This window comes from Panthera leo, chromosome E1 (assembly GCF_018350215.1).
Source record: "Panthera leo isolate Ple1 chromosome E1, P.leo_Ple1_pat1.1, whole genome shotgun sequence".
Classification (NCBI taxonomy): Eukaryota; Metazoa; Chordata; class Mammalia; order Carnivora; family Felidae; genus Panthera; species Panthera leo.
Genome location: NC_056692.1, coordinates 9018667 through 9031336, shown reverse-complemented (window position 1 = coordinate 9031336; position 12670 = coordinate 9018667). Strand labels below are relative to the sequence as shown.

General features: G+C 48.7%; 1 protein-coding gene across 2 annotated transcripts in view; it reads left to right on the top strand.

Moving 5' to 3' along the window:
* The first annotated feature begins 12 nt into the window (after positions 1-12).
* TRIM16 (tripartite motif containing 16) overlaps positions 13-12670 on the top strand; it is a 39065-nt gene continuing 26407 nt past the window's right edge. Inside the window, exons 1-5 of one of the 2 annotated variants that reach the window (XM_042917510.1) lie at positions 13-257; positions 1109-1180; positions 1664-1792; positions 2626-2743; positions 3350-3464. The gene's annotated coding sequence lies outside the window, so the exon portion shown is untranslated. The remainder of the gene's footprint in view (positions 258-1108; positions 1181-1663; positions 1793-2625; positions 2744-3349; positions 3465-12670) is intronic. The other variant, XM_042917511.1, reaches the window with a different exon arrangement.

Sequence of the window (12670 nt, the reverse complement as noted above, 5' to 3'; positions counted from 1 at the left end):
AAGAAAGAAAGTGAGAGAATCTTCGGCAGGCTCCATGCTCAACACGGAGGCTGATGTGGGCCTTGATCCCATGACACTGAGACCACGACCCCAGCTGACATCAAGAGAGGGACGCTCAACCAACTGAGCCACCCAGGCACCCCATCAGTGACGGTGATTTTTAAGAAAGCTTTCCCTGGATGCAATATGGAGAGTGGACTGGAGGGAAGAACTGACGAATGTAGGAATCCTAGTTTGGAGCTGTGGCCATAATGCAGGTAAGAGACAGCGATGGTTTGGACTACAGTCATGGCAGGGAAAACATGAAAGGTAAAGGTTCTGGAGATATCTGGGATGTAAAATGGTAATGGAATGGGTATGGGGGATGAGGGAAAGGGAAGAGTTAGGGATGCCCCCCCCCCCCCCCCCCCCACGATTCTGTTTGCACATCTGGCCGGGAGCTGGTGGCCGTCTCAGAGAAAAGAACCGTGAAGAGGGCCAGCTCTGTTGTGGTGGGATCCGGAAAGTTTAACTTTGGATGCATTAGGTTCGAGGTGCCCGTGAGAAAGCCAGGTTCTCATATGTCGTATGGAATCTCACATTTCAGGTCTGGGCTGGAGACATCAACCTGTGAGTCATTTGCACCAGCGGAAACTGAAGTCTTAGGAATGAGTGAATCACGTAGGGAGAGAGAGAGAGAGGTGGGGAAGAGGAGGAGGTCTCGGGTTAAGGCCTCAGAGAACCTCTCAGTTTAACAGCCAGGTTACCAGAGGAGCAGGGAAGGCAGGCTGAAAAGTAACATCCGCGGGGGCCACCCGGAGAACGTGGTGTCTGTCACCTGCATGTTGCCCGTTCGTTTATCTAGGTTCCTGATACTTTACCTTGTCCTAAAATCTGGAAGCTTACACTAACCCCGTGAGTTATACAAAGCCAACTACTCCTAGTTTTATAAGTGGAAAAACCCTGGGGCCGATAAAGCAAATGGTATCCATAAGTGGCTAATAAACGGGGCTGAGCTGGCATAAACACCCAAGTCTTGTGACGTCGGAACCCCGGGCGGCACCACTCGTGAACATACCGTCACTGAACTGCCAGAGGGGGCGTGTCAACACGGATTTGTTTTTGACAGGTGCCGTCCTCCGCTCATGTAAATTATCGGTTGATATTTTGAACGTTGGGAGATACGAGAAGGCGTGAAAAGGTAACCACTTGCAATAATTTCCACTTGCAGCCCTCTTCCACCTGTGTCCGTGCTCATGCCCTTGACGCTCTTCTTTTTGGTATAATTAGGCTCCTGGCGTACCGTCCATTTTATAATCTTCCTTTAGAAACATGATGCACCCTGACCCTTTCCTCATGCCATTACGCAATGAAAAACTGGTTTTGAAAGAATTGCTCGGCAGAATCTTAGGAAAGCAAACAGAACGATTTGCTAGAAGCAAGCACGTCATGGTGGGTAGATGACTTAAAATACTACCGTCCTGCCTGCCTGTCCCTCTTCATATGCTGGTTTCTGAAGCCAAAACACACGTTCCCTTTCGCAGAGAGTGAATAGTGGTACAGAACCTAAAGTCCCCATGACTCAGGTTTATAATTGTCATTGCTCTCCTATAACCCTAGAGGGCATGCTCTGTATGCCTCAACCCCACGTGACCTTACCCGGGTCCGTGGTTCTACCCCACAGGTATGTTTCTAGCCTATGGGGACAGAATGAGCACACTTTCCCCAGATCGCTAAGACGGACGCACACCATATTTCCGAGATGAAGCTTACAGATGCCCCTGTTCTCAAGCGAGGGTAACAAAGCCAACAGGTCAGTGTGAATGTCAGGTTGGGAACCAGGCAGGGTAGGGTTTTAAACCTGATAGAGATCTAGAAGCCACATACACGAGTCCAGAGCGGTAGGGGAAATGCATTCTCGAGAGGTTCGTGGAAGTGATGTTCGTTCATCTCTCTCTCTCTCTTTTTTTTAAATGTTTATTTATTATTGAGAGACAGAGACAGAGCATGAGCAGGGGAGGGGCAGAGAGAGAGGGAGACACAGCATCGGAAGCAGGCTCCAGGCTCCGAGGGGTCAGCACAGAGCCCTACACAGGGCTCGAACTCACAGACCGCGAGATCAGGACCTGAGCCAAAGTCGGACGCTTAACCGACTGAGCCCCCCAGGCGCCCCTTTCGTTCGTCTCTTATGTTAAGAAGGCTATGTCTCGTCTTCCTTTTTCCAACGACCCCCTAACCCTATCTGCCTACAAAGTGCCCCCTTGAGATATTCTCCTCTTCATTCTTAAAAGGTGGAGGTCAGTCTTCTGTAGCTACTTCCTGCTGTCAGGGGTTAGAGCAGTGAAGATCCCTTGCTCCCGCAAGTGTAAATTTTGGGGTTAGACGGTTTGGGCTGCAGTTTTTCATATCCCTGCTGGATTGTGTGATTTATATGGGACTGTTGCATCCGAGAAGAGGCAAATTTTACTAGCAGGTTAACGTATCGACTGAATACATTGGTCCCCGAGCGACAGAAGAAGGTTAGGATTACAGCTGTTACCGTTGGCCACAAAAACATTATCCTCAATACTTAACGCAGTTTCGCAGTGCACAACCGAGCATCTGAGCAAAGATGTATTTGTCTGACAATTACTGCCTCTTGAACAGGAACTTCAGGTCCGTCAGCAGCTCACTCGTATAAGCTTCAGGAACATCTTGACTTGGCTCTGCGGGCTTCCTGAGACTGTTGAATCCAGGGAGCCACATCTTGTAGCTCAAGAGAAGAGTAGGTGGTTAACAGCACCAAGTGGGGTCCTGTCCAGATAGGGCTGAGCTGATCCCGAGCTGACCCTCATTGCCAGGTGTTCAAGTACACCCAGTCGCTTGGCTCATTAGGGATGGAGTTTAATTTCCTTTGATAAAGGGAGGCTCCTATTTGCATAATTGTTGAGGGCGGCCACAGCAGTCCCTGGTTGAATTATGTGGTTTATTGCTTGTTTAGTCTCAGTATTTGGGCAAATGAAGTTTCCCTCAGATGCTTGGAAAAGGCCCTCCGCATATCCAGATGTGCTTGGTGCAGGCCTTCCCTTTGAGGCTGCCCTAACTCCAGTTAAAGCTTTGGGGAGCAGCCTCGACCAGTTCTCCTGAGTTCTTTGAAAGCTTAGCTAAACTTTTCTTTAAAGTTCTGTTACATCTTCCAACCTTTCCAGGATGATCGTGGCCTCCGGGCAGCATGTAGCTTCCATTGTATCCCTAGAACCTGGGCCTGTTACCCAGCTGTTATTTTAAAAACAAATGCTGGTCCATTATCACTTTGCATTGTTCAGGGAAGACCAAACCTAGGAATCACCTGCTCAAGTGACCCCTTGACTCCCTCCTTTGCTTTTTTCAGTTCTGCGAGGAAAAGCTTCCATCCACCCGGTAAAAGTATCTGTGAAGCCAGGAGTTATTTATATCCTCTGCAGGGATGGGCATAATTGTAAAATCTACCTGCCAGTCTTTCCCAGGTAAAGTTCCTCTTTGTGCAGCTTTGGCTAGAGGTGGGACGGGGGGAGGTTTGTTTGCACATCTTTTTTTTTTTTTAAGTTTATTTATTTTTGACAGAGAGAGAGTGAGAGAGCGAGAGAGTGAGAGAGAGAGAGAGAGAGAGAGAGAGCATGAGTGGGGGAGGGGCAGAGAGAGAGGGAGACACAGAATCGGAAGCAGGCTCCAGGCTCTGAGCTGTCAGCACAGAGCCCAACGCAGGGCTCGAACTCACAAACCGGGAGATAATGACCTGAGCCAAAGTCAGACGCTCAACTGACTGAGCCACCCAGGCGCCCCAATTTTTAAATTTATTTTGAGATAGAGAGAGAGAGAGAGCAGGAGAGTGCAGAGAGAGAGAGGGAGAGAGAGAATTCCAAGGGCTCCAATTCAGTGTGGAGCCCCAGGCGGGGCTTGAACTCACGAACCGCGAGGTTGTGACCTGAGCCGAAATCAAGAGTCAAGCACTTAACCAACTGAGCCACCCAGGTGCCCCTAGCTATTTATATTTTCAAAAAGCCTCTCCCCTTACCCCCCACCTCCACCTTTTTTCCTTCAGTTTTGGGAACGGGGAATGATCTGGATAAAAGTTCCCAGAGAGGTTGAAGGACTTTGAATTATTAATGGGGCCATATTTCTAGTTTTTGCAAAGATGTACGATATAAGGACAGAGGCTTTTCACTCCTTCGAGGAGCTGGGTTGCAGTTTCATTGACATTGAAATTGACCTACCCATCTAATTACATTTTTTTTTAATTTAAAAAAAATTTTTTTTAACGTTTATTTATTTTTGAGACAGAGAGAGACAGAGCATGAATGGGGGAGGGGCAGAGAGAGAGGGAGACACAGAACCGGAAGCAGGCTCCAGGCTCCGAGCCGTCAGCCCAGAGCCCGACGCGGGGCTCGAACTCACGGACCACGAGATCGTGACCCGAGCTGAAGTCAGATGCTCAGCCGACTGAGCCACCCAGGCGCCCCTAATTCCATTTTCTTTAATTCACTTCTTGCCCTCTGAGTGCATAGTTCTGATTTGGACTTAGGGAATAAGGTCTTAAGAAAAATTCCTATCGGTCTCTGAATATCACCTTCAGATCTGGCGAATTTCTGGCCACAGATAATCATTGCCTTATCATGTTGAGGGAGAAGGATTTTGATTTTAATGCCCCACTTTGATTTTAATGTCTCACTTAAAGGGCAAGATAAAGGTAGACCAGTAAGAAGTGTTTCTTCAGGAGTTGATATTTTGGGGGCTCAATGTTGTCACTATTTCAGAAAGTTTCTTACTAGTTTCTTACACGGATGGTACCCTGTCAGTGTTTTTTAGAAGCTTCTAAACGCCAAGCAGAATATGCATCCCACTCGGATTGTTTAGTTAACAGCCATTTTCCAGAGTTGGGTGTCCAAATAGGCTTAGTAGGTGTTCCAAAGGATCCTCACTTAGTCCATTTGAGCATTAAAATCGTAGTTAATAGAATCCTAAAAATTTTCTTATCCCAGTAACCTGAATGGGCTGCAAGCTTCCAGCGACGTAGTGTCATCCGCCTTCTACCAGGTTTTCTAGGCTCAACCCTACAGAGCACTCGGTCCCCCAGAGCATTTACCAAGGAGAGCTTTCTTCTTTTTTTGTTTTTTATTTAAAAAAAAAATTTTTTTTTACACGTTTATTCATTTTTGAGACAGAGAGAGACAGAGCATGAATGGGGGAAGGTCAGAGAGAGAGAGAGGGAGACACAGAATCTGAAGCAGGCTCCAGGCTCTGAGCTGTCAGCACAGAGCCCGACGTGGGCCTCAAACTCACGGACCGCGAGATCATGACCTGAGCCGAAGTCGGACGCCCAACCGACTGAGCCACCCAGGCGCCCCCTTTCTTTTTTTTTTTTAAAAAAAAACCTTTCCCCTGAACTTGGATCTCTGTTAAGGGCTTGTCTCCACCTGCCAAAGGGTCTCTCATAAAGGTTGGCGGAGCCACAGATTCGACTGTTCTTAGCCCACTGAAAATTTCCTTCTCTAGAGAGTTGGTAAGTAAATCTCCTACAACTGAGAATTTAAAAGTGCACACTCCGTTGTTCGGGTCTACCAGACGGGGGCCTCTCCATCTCCAGAATCTGAGATTTATCTCACTGAGGCCTTCAGGATCAGGTATCTCCCAATCAGCCTCCAGGACTCGAGGATACAAAGGAGTGTTGGGATCCCTCAGACTCCCCCTCCAGAACAGACCAGATCTCTGCCCAGACCTCAAGCCCTTCCTTTTCTCCCCGCTTGAGATAGGGGCGGAGCCAGAGAGCCGATTTGTGGGATTTGTGCGGTCCCTGTCACCGCTCTGAAGGGACTCTGATCACAGTGTCCGGAGTGGCCGCTGAACCCATTGCACGGACTGGTACATCGAGTGCCAGTAGGGACGGATTCTCTTAGTGCCCTTCCTCCGGGACCCCCAGCGACATAGACCAGGTGGCCGGGTGACCGGCTCTCGTTGCCCACCGCGTCACCTGTTTGGAGCCGACACAGCTCAAGGGGATTAGGTGAAGGGTCCCATCTAGGTTGCCAGATTCTGTCACCCGAAACAGGGTTCGGCTCTTGGTGGGAGTGGAGCCAAAAGACAAAATCAAGCCAAAGAGAAGGAGAAGGAAGGGTTTTACTTGCACCAAGTAAGGAGAGCGCTGGGGCGATTTCCCAAAGCAGTGTCTCCTGGAACAACAAAATCGGGGAGTCTTAAGCTAAGGGTGTGTGGATATTCATGGCGAGGCATGAATAGATGGTGGCAATCTAGAACTGGGGCAAAAATCGCCCTGAGTTGACAGAGTCCAGGTCCTGGTAGACTGAAGTCGTGGGGCCAGCAAGGGCCAGGGACATCAGTTCTCTGGCTCCAGTCAGTCTGGTGGTTGAGTGCTCAGGGGGCGTTTAAATCCTGCAAAAATGACTCAAGAATGTGCTTCAGGGGCAGTCTTTTGAAACAGCACTGGGGGCCGGTCTTACCACCGACTTATTGTCTCTGATACTAGTTAGGTATGTCCTGACCTGGTAGTTGATGAGGGAGCAAAAAGCCAGCTGAGGGCAAAGCACAAACTAACACCCAGCAACCCAGCAATCCCCCTGCCCCCCCAACCAAGTGGGATATGTGTGACATTCCTCAGGCACTCCCGGCTGCCCCAAAACAAAGGCAGGGGACAAACAAATGGTCAGCTGACAGAGATCACAGTCACCCAGGACATGAATCTCCATCAGTTTGCAACTGTCTTTTTATTTATTTTTGAGAGAGAGAGAGAGAGAGAGAGAGACAGAGTGTGAATGAGGGGGTGCGGGGGAAGGGCTGGGGAGGGAGACACAGAATCCGAAGCAGGCTCCAGGCTCTGAGCTGTCAGCACAGAGCCCGACGCGGGGCTCGAACCCACCAACTGCGAGATCGTGACCTGACCTGAGCCAAAGTCAGACGCTTAACCGACTGAGCCACCCAGGCGCCCCCAGTTTGCCACTGTCTTAATGATTTACTGTTATGCCCAGAATTCGTGATCCCCAAAGACCACTAGGGAGCCGAGTCCGATGCAAAAGCAAAAGAACCTTTATTCGAGCTAGCTCGAGCTCAATCCCCTACCTGCACCGACGCAGCGGTGAGATACCAGGGAGAGAGCGCGAGTTTCAAAAGGACAAAGGTTTTATTGGGGCCCAGGGGCAGTTGGTGAGGTAACGGCTGTGGCCTCAGCCGATTGGCTGGGGAAGGGTCCGAGTCCTGTTAGACAGGTGAGGGGGGGGGTTACTCAAGGGGAGGAGGTGTGGTCAAGGTGAAGGACACAGAACAAGATGGAGTCGGCCGGCATAGGCCCGCCCTTTCATTACAAGAAAAAAAGCCATCTTAGCAATAACCAGACCTTCAGAAACCTACAGACTCAATTTCCTGGAGCCCTAACATCACCCTCCCCTCCACAGTATAGAAAATTTTACATAATCAGCCAGTCCTCTCACTTACAATGCAACCCTTTCTGCTCATATAGGTCCTGTCACTGTGCTATAATAAAAACACCTTTTTGCACCAAAAAACGGCTCAAGAATTCATTCTTGGCCATTGGCTCCCGCACCCGGCTTCAAACTGCATCGGTAGTGGCTGTTTGTTTTTACATTTTTCTATTCCCTTAAAATCATTAATTACTGAGGTCTGTTTTTCTGAAATTTTAACATATCCCAGGAAGGTCTGGAGGAAATGTGTTCCAGCAAGTAGTCAAGCATGGATCACAAAATGCCTGGGGGCCTAAAATGTTAAGAAAGCGATGTCTTGTCTTTTTCTGGGGACCCCTAACCCTCTCTGCCTACAGAACGTCATCCTTGGCCTGTTTCTTGTGTCACAGCTTAACAAAACTCCTTTGAGGGAGCCTTAGCTCATCAAATACCTGGTGTGTATAAATCTACTTGCATTTATAGGATGTCTTTTTCAATTTTTTCACAAAATTGGGGTGCCTGGGCAGCTCAGTTGGTTAAATGTCCGCCTTCGGCTCAGGTCAGGGGCTCATGGTTTGTGGTTCAAGCCCCGCATCGGGCCCTGTGCTGACAGCTCAGGATTCTGTGTCTCCCTCTCCCTCTGCCTCCCCTCCCCCCGCTCTCTCTCTCTCAAAAATAAACATTAAAAATGTTTTCAAAAATGTAAATTAGTAGGCGCAGATACTGCATCCCCATTTGACAGATGAGAACACTAAGGCTCAGAGAGGTCAAAATACTTACCAGGGTCACACAGCTGGTAGGTGCTAGGCCAGAGGGATAGACAGTTAACCACCTGACAGTTCTGACTCTATCTGGATTCCTCCCATAACAAAAACACTCAAGTCCCCTGTTTAATAAGCTTGTTTCCTTCCTACTAAAACACAAGACAGTCTTTATTTTACTCTCACGGAGGTAATAGATCCGATGTCTTCTTTTGAGCACTCTTGTTGTTTTATTTAGTCGCGGAGTCTGCATCCTGCTTTGGAGGAAGGCTGCCCCCTCAATTCCAGGAAAGCCAAATGCATAGATGTTAGGCTCCCTCCGCCCAGTCAGCTTACGGAAATACAGAGCATTCTGCAACCATCTGGTTTGCAACAATGAGGTGGAAATTGAAACCGTTTGAGCAAAGGAGGGTCCCCAGGAGGAGTGGAATTAAGACCAGAACTTCAGTGGCTCCTGAAACCTAGCATCTTCCCCCAGGGAGAGGACTTCCCGGGCAGTGAGTTTATTATTTATAGAGAAAACAAACCATTGTCCTCGGATGGCCACAAAGAATCCTTGGAGGGAGGGGCAGGTTTTGGCTTTAGAAAGAAAAAAAAAAATTTTTCCTTCCTTTGTTCAGGGAATGTAGGTCAAGTAGTCTTTACTTCTTATTTAAAAAAAAAAAAAAATAGTAGGGGTGCTTGGGTGGCTGATTTCGGCTCAGGTCATGATCTCACAGTTCGTGGGTTTGCCCTGCACCGGGCTCTATGCTGAGAGTGCAGAACCTGCTGGGGATTCTCTCTCTCCCTCTCTGCCCCTACCTCGCTCATGCTCTCTTTCTCATAAATGAATGAATGAATGGAACTGATTGTAAGATTGCTGGGAGAGAGCGAACAAAATGCACATTCTCAAAGAGATTTGTAGACGTGTTCAGTTAGCATCACAGGCTCTGGAGTCAGCCTGCTAGGTTCAAATCCCGGCTCGTTCAGAAGCCAGCATAGCGTCTGGAGGCAGGTGATTCAAGCCCAATTGGCTTAAATTTATTAGTTTAATTTCCTCATCTACGAAATAGGAATAGGAATAGCACCTCTCCCTGGAGGTGGCTGTGAAGATTAGCTCACATAAGATACATAAAGCCCTTAGCACTGATATTGATAGAGGAGTATTAACAATAGTGTACAGACTTTGAGCCTCATCCAAGCCCACATGCAGAGATGCATCAGCCAGCTTAGGGCCGTACATTTTCTGGATTGCTTTGAATGTCCTATTTGTGCTGCCCAGGCCCCCTCATGGTCCTCTTTACCATTCTCTGCTTGAGCTGATGAAGGAAGGTTCTGGAACTTCTGGCAGCTCTGGCTTCTTGCAGGGACCCCATTTCTCCCATGCTTCCTCTCTCCTTGGGAAACCCCTTCTTCCCTGTCTGTGTGGTGCCTGGCAGTGCTTCCCCATGGGACCAGGCCTGGTTCTCTTTGTAGACAACTATAGGGACCAAGGGCCAGCTGCCCCCAGAAGTGCCACTTTGATATATTGGTTATTTTAAGTAAAGGTTACTTAAGAGACAGCCTATTCAAGAAGGACCCTCCCCCTGAAAGCAGAATAAATCTCCTGTGTGAAAGGCACCCTCCCTGTATCAGGAAGTCAGAGATACCCTTATCACCAGAGGTGGGAACTTTAGAGCGAGAAACTGTGTATAAACAACCCTTGTTATTTTTTACTCATTTCCTCCCCCAGCCCAAATTCTGCTTAGAATTTCTCACTAATCGAGGCTCCCAAATTAAGTTTTCTTTGTCCTGTCAATTCCTCACAGATTCACTGTCTCTGTCTAAAAAAAAAAAAAAAAAAAGTATAAAAACTTCCTGCCTTGGTCATTTCTTTATATCTCAGTTTCACTAGACCCAGACTGTGCACTGGGTCTCCCTGTGCACATGATAAAACCTTGATTCCCCTGCCCCCCCCCCCCCCCCCATTAATCTGTCTCATGCAAATTCAATTCTTGGTCCAGCCAGGAGACCTTGAGGGTAGTGGGAGAATGTTTCCTTCCCTTCATGACACATGGGCTCCCACTGCATCCCAGACTCACTCTCCACAGCCCAGACGCCCATTTTTGTTCTCCTTGTCCCTTGGCAAGTCTGTGTCCACCTCTGGGCTGACTGGCAGCTCCCTGGGAGTTGCTGGGTTTGGGTGATTTTCAAGCCCTGCTTTGATCAGAACCAGCGCTTCCAGTCCCATACATGCCCACGGGCACACAGACTGTGGTCAATGCTTTGACTCCTTTTCCTTTTTTTTTTTTTTTTAAATGTTTATTTAGTTTTGAGAGAGAGAGAGAGAGAGAGACAGAGCTCAAGCTGGGGAGGGTCAGAGAGAGAGGGAGACACAGAATCCGAAGCAGGCTCCAGGCTCTGAGCTGTCAGTACGGAAGCCCAATGTGGGGCTCGAACTCACGAACTGTGAGGATCATGACCTGAGCCGAAGTTGGACGCTCAACTGACTGAGCCACCCAGGTGCCCCTGTTTTCCACTCACTCTGCTCTCTGGGGGTCAGGATGCTGAGGCTCCCCCATGTTGCCACCCGTACATCTTTTTTATTTATCTGACATCAGACACTTGTGTTCTCTGGGTCTGAGTTTTCTTATTCATAAATGTTGGGAAGGAGGAGTGTGGAGAGGATGATTTTCTAAGGTTCCTTCCATCTCTGAAGGTCTGCACCTCACTAGTAAATCAAAGAGGCCCCCCCCCCCCCCCCATCCCGACCCTGCACACTGCTTGGCTCCTCCCCGTCCAGAAGCCCGACTGCCCTGGCCATTAGCTTTACTGAGCTGCTGTTTCGGCTCCCATTTTGACTGGGCCTGGACGGGCTATCTAACTTCCAGAAAGCCAGCAGTAACCAAAACAACAGTCGGCTTAGGGTCTCTGGGGAAGCCAAACTGGGAACCCATCTTCCATCTCCAGGGCAAGGGAGAACATTCGTTACTTTAAAAGACTGATTTCATGGGACACCTGGGTGGCTTAGTCGGTTGAGCATCCGGCTCTTGATTTCTGCCCCGGGCTGGGGTCTCACGGTTTGTGAGTTCAAGCCCCATGTCGGGCTCTGTGCCGACAGTGCAGAGCCTGCTTGGGAATCTCTCTCTCTCTTCCTCTCTCTCTGCTCCCCCCGCCCACCTTCTCTCTCTGAAAATAAATAAATTAAAAAAAAAAAAGATTTATTTCTCTTGTTACAGGCAGGTTATTTTGCCACTGTAGGCCTAACCCATGAAGATCATGAGAATTTAACTTGCGTGATTGCTTTGGGCTTTATTATACCACGGTTCTTGGAGTTGTTACGAAGGTTGATCCCGAGATTCAACAGAGCATAGTCAGACGAATGTGCTAACTGTATACCACAGAAGGGTCTGAAATCTATTAAGAACCGGGGAGTGTGGTCAAATTCCTCAGCTCTCCATTTCCAGGCCACTGGAGACTCCCCATGATGAAGTCCAGCTGTGGCTCCTGGTGGCCCCAGGGTTTGAGAAGAGGTGGTCAAGGTGCACCCTGGCCACACCTATTTGGCAAACAAGAAGGAGCCTGGGCACAACCCAGTACTAGCCCTTCTGTGGCTTAGGGAAGAAACAACCTTGATGTACTTGCTTTGCTGTATAGGGGCCGAGGGCAGGGCCGAGGGCAGGCCTCCCCAAGATGGGCCACTTTGGCACGGAGATTACCTTGAGTTAAAAAGCAGTTGGGGCTCCTGGGTGGCTCAGTTGGTTAAGTGTCCAACTTCGGCTCAGGTCATGATCTTGTTGCATCCACACGACTCCTGAAACAGAATGCTAGGGGCACCAGTGACAGTCACAACGAAGTTTATTGCAATGAGAGGCAAGGCCGACCGATCGGGACCAACACTTTTGATCAGAGTGCGGCCCCGACCGATCGGGACCAACACTTTTGATCAGAGTGCGGCCTCGAACAGCCGGGGTACAGAGTTTTTATAGCCGATCACATCGTTTTATCATCACCTGGGAACAGAACAAAGAAATAGTTCCCAGATGAGTTAGAAACAGTTCCCGGATGGGGTGGTTATTTTAGACTTTCTGCCCTTAGGTTGCAACCAGTGGATCTCCTTGACCCTGCCTCTGATGCTTTGAACTTTTGTTTCCTTAGCTGGTGAAGCCTAATTTACAGGAGTATGAAGTGTAATTTACAAGAGTAAAAGAAGGCTGTTATCTCTTAAGCTGTTATCTCTCAAGCTACAGGTTAGCCCTACACTACAGTTTAACCCTTACAATCTCATGGTTTGTGAGTTTGAGCCCCACCTTGGGCTCTGTGCTGACAGCTTGGAGCCTGGAGCCTGCTTCAGATTCTGTGTCTCCCTCTCTCTCTCTCTGCTCCCTCCCCCAGTTGTGCTCTCTCTCTCTCTCTCTCTCTCTCTCTCTCTCTCAAAGATAAATACACATTTAAAAAAATGCAGTGAAAAACCCCAGCAGATTCAGGAGAAGCTTTTTACCTCCCCCCACAACTGCCTAAGAGAATTCAGCCTAAAAGCTCCAG